The following is a 10,153-nucleotide window of genomic DNA, read 5'->3' as shown; positions in this document are numbered from 1 at the left end:
GATCACAGACAGCCAGAACTGTAGAGTTAACAGGAGGTACAACAGTGGATAATGTTTAGCAGCCAATTATTGTATTTGTGCTTAAATAGGCCATACAGCTGTATTGTACTAAGCTTCCCAATACTTTGTGCCTTTTCACATTCAAATAACATATTTTACCTCACTCAAATATTTCCTGTGTATTTATTTTTATGTCAATGACCTACTGTATTAATGTGTGGTACGACGGTACAGTGGTTAGCATTGTTGCCTCACAATGCTGGGGCCCTGGGTTCAATTCTGTACCTGGAGTGCTGTCTGTGGAGTTTGCGTGTTTTCTCCGTGTTTGTGTGGGTTTCCTCCGGGTGCTCTGGTTTCATCCCACAGTCCTAAAACATACTGGTAAGTTAATAGGCTTCTGGGACTATTGGCCCTGGTGCGAGAGTGTGTTTGTCTGTGTGTGTGGTGTCCCATCCAGGGTGTACCCTGCCTTGCACCCGTTGCTTGCCGGGATAGGCTCTGGCTGCTGTGTGACTCTGCATTGGATGAAGCAGTTAGAAAATGGCTGGATAATGTGTCAATAAGATCAATTTCAGTAGTTTGGTCAAACTCTTAAGATTCTCAAACTATTGTCATACACTATATATCATATACTGTACTGTTGTAGTTCAGGTGGGTAGCTGCGTCAGCATGCGTAGGCTGCAAAGGAACAAGTAATAGGTTTATTCCATGCTGAAAAAAAAGAAGAAAGAAAACACAACATTTCAGCCGTGGAGCCTTTTTCAGGTGTGAGCATACTGTACCGTATATGCATAATAATTCACATAGCGAGGCTATGAGTGGGGTAATTCACCTGGCTGAGAGGGACGACAACCCATCTATAAGGACTGTCAGAACTTCCCGTCCTGTTTACTGAAGGATGAACCAGATGGATGAAGGGATATGAAAACTAAATACACAAGCAAGTGAGCAAGAAACTTGATATTTACTGCACATGTAGGCACATGAGTTTCACCTCCTCCTAATCTTGTTTTAAACTCCATATATTCTAAAAATGTAAAAGTCAGTCAATGATATCCTCAATGCTGTGTGACACTAGAGGTGCAAGATACTGTATATCTAGGTATATAGACAGCATTGCAATTTTATTTTATTCATTTTATATTTATTTTAGCCTTCTATTTTAAAGAGGTACATATGCAAATCATTGTATATATTTGCATATGTATGCTTTTGCAACTCAAATTATAAAGTGAATTATTATTAGGTTATTTTGTAAATATTTTTAAAAATACTTTTACCTAAAATATTGGTGTGATATTGTATGCCAGAAGAGCTCAAACTGTTATTGAGAGACTTCATGCTTCTGATGTTGTGCAGAAACTGGCTGAATAATGTAGTACTAATTCATGGGTCCATACATACAGTAAGAACGAATATAAACACTCTTGATAAGACAGTAAGGATTCTGTAAAGAAATCTTTCATCTTTCATCTTTCATTTCATCAAAGAAATCTTGAGAAAAAAGAAAAACTTTTGTTTTCATTAAACTAATTTGGTTAGGTAAGTTCTGATGTATTTTTGCTTGGGTACAGTTGAACATATATGCTTTAAATGTTTATATAGTAATTTTAATAGGTAATGTCATAAGAAAGATTACAAATGAGAGGAGGCCATTAGTCTCATCTAGCCCAATGTCCGCAACCTACTACCAAGCACAATAGGACATTACGTTTGGTAGATGTATGACTGTTTAGGTATTTTACAAGTTGTAATAAAAGATGGCAACAAGATGTAGACAAATCACATGAGATTTAAAGAAGGCAGCTAGGAATGCAAATGTAGGAAAGTTCCTGTTTCAATAAGAGTAGGAATTGTCTGAAGAGATGTTTGAGCACATCCACTATTAAATGCCCATTTAAACCATTTATTCTAGGTAAAATGTTAATGTTTTACAAGATGTCTGAATACAAACTTTTAGCAAAAACCCATGGCCATGTGAATAGTTTGACTTAGTTGAGAACAATTGAAAGAGAATGATCAATATTGCATGAATGTGTATTAAAGACTTTCTGACAACAAACACAAATGATACCTTCTTCTGAAAAATCATATTTACTGTATATATGAAGAGGGCATCATTTCACACCGTTTTAGCAGTCAATTGCTCTTTTATTTCTTTCCATCAAGTCTCCATCACGAAGATTAGTCTGCCAAAGCATTCTTGTTATTCACTCACCTGTCAAGCTCTTTCAGCATTAATGTGGGCATGTTGTGCTTGTTTTTGATTTCTGGATTGGTTTAGTCTAGCTGCGTGTTTACAGTTATTACCATGCTGAGATGTGAAGCCTTTTAGCCACAAGTCAGAAGAAGTCAAATCCAAAAAGCTTCTTCTTTCCAACAGAACAATTCCATGTAAAAACATTACAAGAAAATAATAAATGTAACATTGCCTGAGTAATTGATCAGTTTCACTGGTGACTTGTTGAATTATACGTATTTTTCATTGTTAATGGCACTGGGACATTGTATTTTTTATTGAGCACAATGATCATCTATATAGTAGTTCCAGTCTTTTGATAAATGTTATAACCTCAATATGGTTTCAGCATTGTTAGAAATATTATATTACAAATATTATCTTATACATTCTATACACTGTAGTATATGTCAAGAAAGAAGCTTCTCTGTATGGCAAGAGGTGATATACATTTTATTTTCAAATATTACATGTATTCTAGTAGCACAAATGCTGTCAGACAAATCTCTCGTCTGGATATTTCACACATCTCAACTTCACCTTGGGTTGCATGTCATTTGAAGAAGTTAAGTTATAGGATGAAACTGTCATTTTAGCAGTAAAAGAATGAAAATACTTGGTATAGTTAAATGTAAACGAATACACTCTTTCTACACTTTTTCTACTGTTAGCTTTATTTGACTAATTCAAAGAACACAATTAAAAAAAAGCTTTGCAATGTTGGTGATAGCACATGAGCTGGCAAAGTTATCGAACATCATGAAATAAAACTTTGGCAGCTCAAGTAGTTTACTGCAATGCAAAAATGAACATACACAACATCTGCAGCAGCTGTTCCTGCCTTGCCACATTTTGTTTCTTAACTCTCTTATTCATTGAGGTTGTTTTAAATTAATTTACACAGCATACAGGACAAATGGGTAATAATTTTAGCAAACAGTTCTATGTCAGATGTGCTGAAAGAAAGCTCTGTAGAGAAGGAAATGTTAAAGGTTTACATGTGTCTTTGACATCCTCATCTTTATGGAACAGAAACCTTTGAACATTTGACTGGCAGTCTAAGATTTTCCTGTTCCCATATGCAGCATGTTTGTATTTTTTATTCACTTTTTTTGGGTATTGGTTCCTCAGGATCTGATGGTGCCAGATTGCCTGCTCATTCAGTTCTCCTGCTGGGTCTGTCCATACTGCTGTTCTCTCACATGAGCCAAACAAAAATACAGTTTGCGTCAATCAGAACAAAAGGATTTTCAAAAGTTTAGTGCTTTGGGAAGTATATTTGCGTTCCCTCGTTCTATTTTTTATTACACTTTTACATCACTCTTACCACTTATAGAGACACCTTAACAACACATTTCTCCATGAACCCCTTACTGACACAGATGTTTCTTTTGTGTGTTTCTGCAGTGTTTGGCATTAATTCATTGTTTAAAGAAATATTGGGAGGGCTTCCCGAAGCTTCAGGCTTTATGTACAGTAGCTTGCCTAAAGTTAATTATTAAGTTATGTCCAAAAGATATAACTGCTACACATGTGTTTGTAACATTTGGCAAACTATATATTACCATGTTTTAGGTTCAGAGCTATGGGTAGGGTTAGAACTGGAGCTGGGGGTGGGATGGGGGTTAGGATTAGGGTTATTATGAAAGCATATGCACTTGATATGTCTTTCGGAAGAATGGTCATAAAGAGTTATGAATGTGGTGACAACATTATATTATATCGTCTCTAAGAAGGTATTATACAGTCTTATTGACCAATTCAAAGGATGTAGTACAGAAGAAAAAACATTAGAGAAAAAAGCATTTGATATATTTGTTTGATTTCTAGAATTTATACTTTCCAGACCAGGCATTTCTGGTAAGAATTAATGGAGTTGGGTTAGGACCATAAATTAGATTAAGTGTGTTTTTCACTTGTAGCTAATTAAATATATTACTGAGGATCCTGTTATATGTCCAGGTTACATTCCAAAATAATGCAACATGTTGTGAATTGACTTAGAGCAGAGAATTAATATCCATATGGAATAATTTAATTACAATACATTCCCAACCTTCAGTATGGTTCAGACACAGCTATATACATTTAATGCACGATAACCCACTATAACCTATACAAACTATAAATACTGTCACTAACTCATCAAAACCACCAAAGGCATTCAGTGCTTCAGGATGGATTTTTTCCACACACTGTTCATGGATTTAACACATGGGTAATCAAACCTTCGTCCATTGGTTGGATCAATGATGTAGAAAATAGAAATAAGAACTCATCTTTAATGTTGGGGCATAACAATTCATATCCTGAGTCAAAAGTAATAGCATTATCTACAAGAAGATAATGTTATAATTTGCTCTTCAGAATATTTTTTCATTTCTGGAAAAAAATAGGTGAATGGTTTAGAATGCCAAAATCAAGCAATAATTTATAATAATGCTTGTGTCCCTGTTTAACAAAACTGCTTAATTTATGTAATTAAAAGTACCCCCCAACTTCTTATTCCTTATATTACAGCATTATTATGTACTGTTTTTATGATTAAATGCACCCGTATTTGATTTTATGTGACTTTATGTGACACCTTGCTTTGAATGTGTCTAATGTTTGATGTACTTCTTATGGGAGAAGCTAAAGACAAACTACGTCGGTTGTGGACAATAAAGTATCTAAATAATGTATGAACCACGTTTGTTCGCTGGATTTTGGTCGAGTAACTCAGTTCATCAATGATGTAAGTTCAGAACAACATATAGTAGAGCGACATGTACAGTGTGAAATTAAAAAAAAAAACAGGGGAGCAGTACCTAAATAATTGATTTAAATAAAACAAACACTTTGACATGTATTTGAGAGGCCTGTGACACCTTTATATGTCCCCAAGCAATTTAAGTGAGATCAAGTTCTGTCATTACAATTATGTACTTTTGTAATATTTTCAGTTTTAATTGACACAGTGGATTATAAATATGTAGGCTTTTTTTAGAAAATAACTAAAATACATACAATGTTTATAAATACATTTGATATATAAATTACATTTTTTAACTAAATTTGTTCAAAAGAATTGTTGAAATGTTATGACATGCACTCTTATACTACAAGGCTTCAAAAAGCTAAAAAAATGCTTACTGAGAATTCATTTATATTTAATTTTGTGATTGAATATTATGTTATTTATATAGATGTTTCAAACTAATAAATTAAAACTGTATGCATCATTTCCATTTTACTTTTCATTGCTAAAGGTTTTGCTATTTATTTGCGACTTATTGTAGCATTTTCAAAATTGTACTCAGACTCATCAGATTTACTTTTCCCTTCTTCTGTTTGGTATAAGAAATGACATTTGGCATTTTTATATGAAAACATAGTCAATAAAAAAAATATGTTTCAAATTGGTTTATTTGTAGAGCTCATTTACCATAGCTGCTGTTCCTGTGGTATGTAATTGTTTGTAATTCAAAATACTGTATAGACCCTTTCTTTCATCAATGTCCTTAATGTGAGAAGCATGAATAAGTGCAACTGATTCCCCACCTGTTAGTCTGCCTAGGAGATGACTGTATTCCCCCTGAATGAAATAAAATTTTACTGGCCTCACATTCCTGCACATTGTCTTCTTCCATGTGAAGTACAAAGATGAAAGTCAAATGAAAAAATTTTAAGAAAAGAGGGAAATGTAATCAGGGGTTTCAAATTATGAATCCAACTTTTATCAGAAAGGTTGCTTACTCAAAGGAAGGGCCATCAACAGTACATGTAGGTCCAGAGCACATACACTGCCACCCCAGATGAGACACCAGTCCATTTCAGGCCACAAGAACAATTTAGAGATGTCAACATAGACACTCAGAGCTTGGAGGCAGGAGTGCTGTTATGTAACCAGTTACAAACCCATCCATCTACTTTCTAACCTTTAGGCTTTATCCTACAGGGTGACAGAAGAGGCTATCCCATGGACTCAAGGCAGGATACACCCTGGACAGGATGCCAGTCCATTACGGGGCACACAGCATACAAACTCCACACACATAACACCCCAGGAATTAAAACCAGGGCCCCAGCGCTTCAAGGTAGCAATGCTAACCACTACACCACCCTGCTGCCCCATTCCAGTTCTTACTAAATGTACCTCACCAGTATGTGTAGAGTCACAAAGCAGATCATGTGAGTGAATGGTAAAAGCATTGATGGAGGCAGCTGTCAAACTGAAGATATTGTGGCAACCTCCCCTGGCGTTGCAGCCGAAGAGCGCCCAGGTGAGGGGCAGGGGGAATGGATCCATCTCTTAGGGGGGGCGGGTCGGGGGGTGTCCGGAGTGCTCCCAAGCCGCGCGGGGCGGCCGCTGGGGGGAATGCGAGAGCCAAGTGCGGGGCAGAGACCAGGCATGCTGTGGGGGAGGCGTTTCGGCGTAGCAGCGAGGGCCTCACCCAAGACCAGCAGAGGTGGCTGTGGTCTCTCCTTGCCGAGAACAAGGTTCTGTTTGTGGTGAGGAATGGGGACTGCACCCACACGGCTCTCACACAGCACAAAATCGACACCAGGGATGCACAGCCCATTCGCATTCTGCTCCAGCGGATGGCCCACGTCAAGCGGGCGGCCACAGAGCAGAAGGTTCGAGAGATGTCCGCGGCAGGCATGATCGAGCCCTTCACGAGCCCATGGTCCGCTCCAGTTGTTTTGGTCCGGAAAAGGACGGCTCATGGAGGTTTTTGTGTTGACTACAAAAAGCTGAACGGGGTCACCCGGAATGACTCCTATCGGCTTCCGTGGATGAATGATGCCCTGGACTACATCTCCTGGTTGACCTGGTTCAGCTCACTCGACCACCGCAGTGGCTACTGGCAGGTTCCTCTCACTCCTGAGGCTCGCCCAAAGATGGGTTACTCCATCGTCCAGGGGCTCTGGCAATTCAAAGTCATGCCCAGGATTTCGAGCAGGCTCTGGCGAACTTCCGGTTGGTGTTGTCCTGTATCAGGCAGGCTTGAAGCTCAACCCCAGAAAATGCGAGCTCCTGAGGCAGGAGGTTACCTTCCTGGGGCATGTGGTAGCAAGGGGTAGCCACGGATCCGGGGAAGGTCGCTGCGGTGCATGTCTGGCTGACGGCCCGCACTGTGGAGGAGCTTTCCTGGGGTTGGCGTCTTACTACCGGAAGTTCGTCTGGGACTTCACCAGCCTCGCCAGTCCGATGCACTGCCTCACGGAGAAGAAGCACCAGTTCATGTGGGACGCAGAGTGTGAGTCAGCCTTCCAGGGGCTGTGGGAGGCACTGGTTGGGGCTCCCGTCCTGGCCTTCCCGGACCCGTCGCTGCCCTATGTGCTAGATACCGATGCTAGTAACGTGGGGGTGGGGGCAGTGGAGAGTACGGACGGGGAACAGGTCGTTGCATACTTCAGCCGGAGCACTCAGCAGGGAGGAGAAAAATTATTGTGTCACCCAGAGGGAGTTGCCGGCTGTGATCGCGGTGGTCCACCACTTCAGGCCCTACCTTTTTGGGACCTGTTTCAAACTACGGACAGACCATGCGTCCCTCAATTGGCTGCTCAATTTAAAGGAGCCGGAGGGCCAAATGATTAGGTGGATTGAGGTCCTGCAGGAGTACGACTTCACGGTCGTGCACTGTGAATGCAGTTCACCGAAACACCGACGCTCTCTCTCGGAGGCCCCGTGAGGTAACGGACTGCTGTTACTGTGCCTGGCTAGAGCAGCGTGAGGACGCCTCCCACAGCAGGGCAGAAGCGAGTGCCCTCCGCAGCCACAGCCACGTCCCTGAGTGGACCATTCAGTGTGGACCTTGCAGACCTGGAGCAGCAGCAGGGGTTGAACCCCGGCATTAGGCCAGTGCTCCGCTGGAAGGTAGCGGAGACCCAGCCCACATGGGAGGAGCTCACCCCTAACCCCAAGTCCGTGAAGGCTCTCTGTGCTCTGTGGGAGGCCTTGGAGGTTCGGGATGGGGTGCTGCGCCGGGGGTGGCGGGTACCCTCCAGCGGCGAGGTCAGGAGGCAGCTGGTGGTGCCGCAGTTACTCAGTGGGTCAGTTCTCCAGGCGGTGCACGGCCAGCCGGGCGTGGGGCACTTCAGCACCACAAAAACCCTACGACGACTCCACTTCTATTGGGGTCTCTGCCACCAAGACATGGAATGTTTCTGCCGGACGTGTGCGGTCTGCGTGGCTCAGAAAGGCCATCCCAAGTGCAACCAGCAGCGAGAATGAGGTGAGTGGGCCCATAGAGCGAGTGAGGGTGGACATACTGGGCCCATTTCCACGCACTGAGGCGGGCAATCACTACGTTCTGGTGGACTATTTTATGAAGTGGCCCAAGGCTTACGCCCTCCCGGATCAGAGCGCGTCCACCATAGCCGACGCCCTATTAGACAGAATGTTTGCCAGGCTGGGGGTGCCGGAGGAGCTCCATAGCGATCAGGGGCATAACTTCGAGTCCCAGGTGTTCGCAGGGGTGTGCCAGTGCCTGGGGATTAAGAAAACGCGGACCACCCCGCTGCATCCCAAGAGCGTCGGACTGGTGGAGCATTTTAATCGGACGCTGTCCACTCAACTGGCCACCCTGGTCAAGAGACACCAGGGGGACTGGGATCACCACTTACTCCTTGCCCTCTGGGCATACCGGAGCGCTGTGCAGGAGTCCACCGGGTGCACCCTGGACTCGCTCATGCTGGGCCAGGAGCTGCGTTCCCTGGTGGATCTGGCATTCGGTTCACTGCCTGGAGGAGAGCTGGTGCAGCCAGCTGGGCTGGATTACGAGTGGGACCTGCAGCAGTGGATGCTGCGAGTACACAGCTTCACCCAAAGCTGTCTGACCCAGGTGGGGGTACGGCAGAAGTGGTACTACGATCTGTGCTGCAGAGGGACCCCCTTCAGACCCGGGGACCTTGTCTGGGTCTACAACCCACAATGCTGCAAGAGCCTCAGCCCAAAGCTGTCGCCAGTGTGGGAGGGAAGTCCTGGAGGTCAAGCGTGCCGGCAAAAAAGAGCAGTTTCTGTTCTAAAAAGAGCCTGAATTCCTGTCTGCATCCTCGCCGATCCCTTCTCTCTACAATATCTTAGGTATAACATTTTGCTACTAACATATTGAGTATTTTAAATGCCTTTCTGAGTAAAATGGATAAACTCGTTCCCAAATCTGGGAATCCCAAATATTACAAGAAAGTGAATAGCAAATACATTAATTCTCTGGAAACAGAACTGGAAAGGGAGGAATACTTCAGAGATCAACAAGAGATTTGTTTTCTTATCTATTTGCATGAATTAACTAATCTCTGACACATTTATGAAACTTCCGGATACAGAGATTGATGGTAAAGCAAGAAGTAATAAGTCCAAGAGTTCCTGAGCTTTGTTTTGCTTTTATTTTGTGCTGCTTTTATTGTAGTTATATGCATTATATGTTATATACATTTTATTATATGCAGTATTATAAGATTCTTTTCTGAAGTCTTTAAAAGGAAGTCTATATTCTGTCTTTAACATTTATACCAGAATTAAACATATCACAGAAACTGTGTACACCTCCATATGATAATTTAACCTTTGCTTGCAATCTGTTTTCTTTTTTTAATTCAGTTCATACAAGTGCCTCTCCAAAAGAGAAATGCACTGTTTTATGATGTGCAATAAAACATTGGATTATACTTCAGTCTAACTATACTTTAGTCTCAGTGGTAGAGGGGGGGGAATTAATAGATAATATAGATTAAGTAATAGTATTCAAATATTAATCAGTATAGAACAAAATGATTACATCTTTTTTTAAAGTTATACAATAGAACACTCCCTCAATTGAGGGAATACCAAGAAAAGTTATGTGGCTTGTACAATTATCTGTGAACAATTTTGATTGGTTGAGAAGTAAAGGCTGCATAGTTGCTATACATTTCAATGAATACACT

The sequence above is a fragment of the Atractosteus spatula genome, chromosome 8 (genome assembly GCF_055471065.1).
Source record: "Atractosteus spatula isolate fAtrSpa1 chromosome 8, fAtrSpa1.hap1, whole genome shotgun sequence".
Lineage (NCBI taxonomy): Eukaryota > Metazoa > Chordata > Actinopteri > Semionotiformes > Lepisosteidae > Atractosteus > Atractosteus spatula.
Note: the sequence above shows the minus strand (reverse complement) of the source record.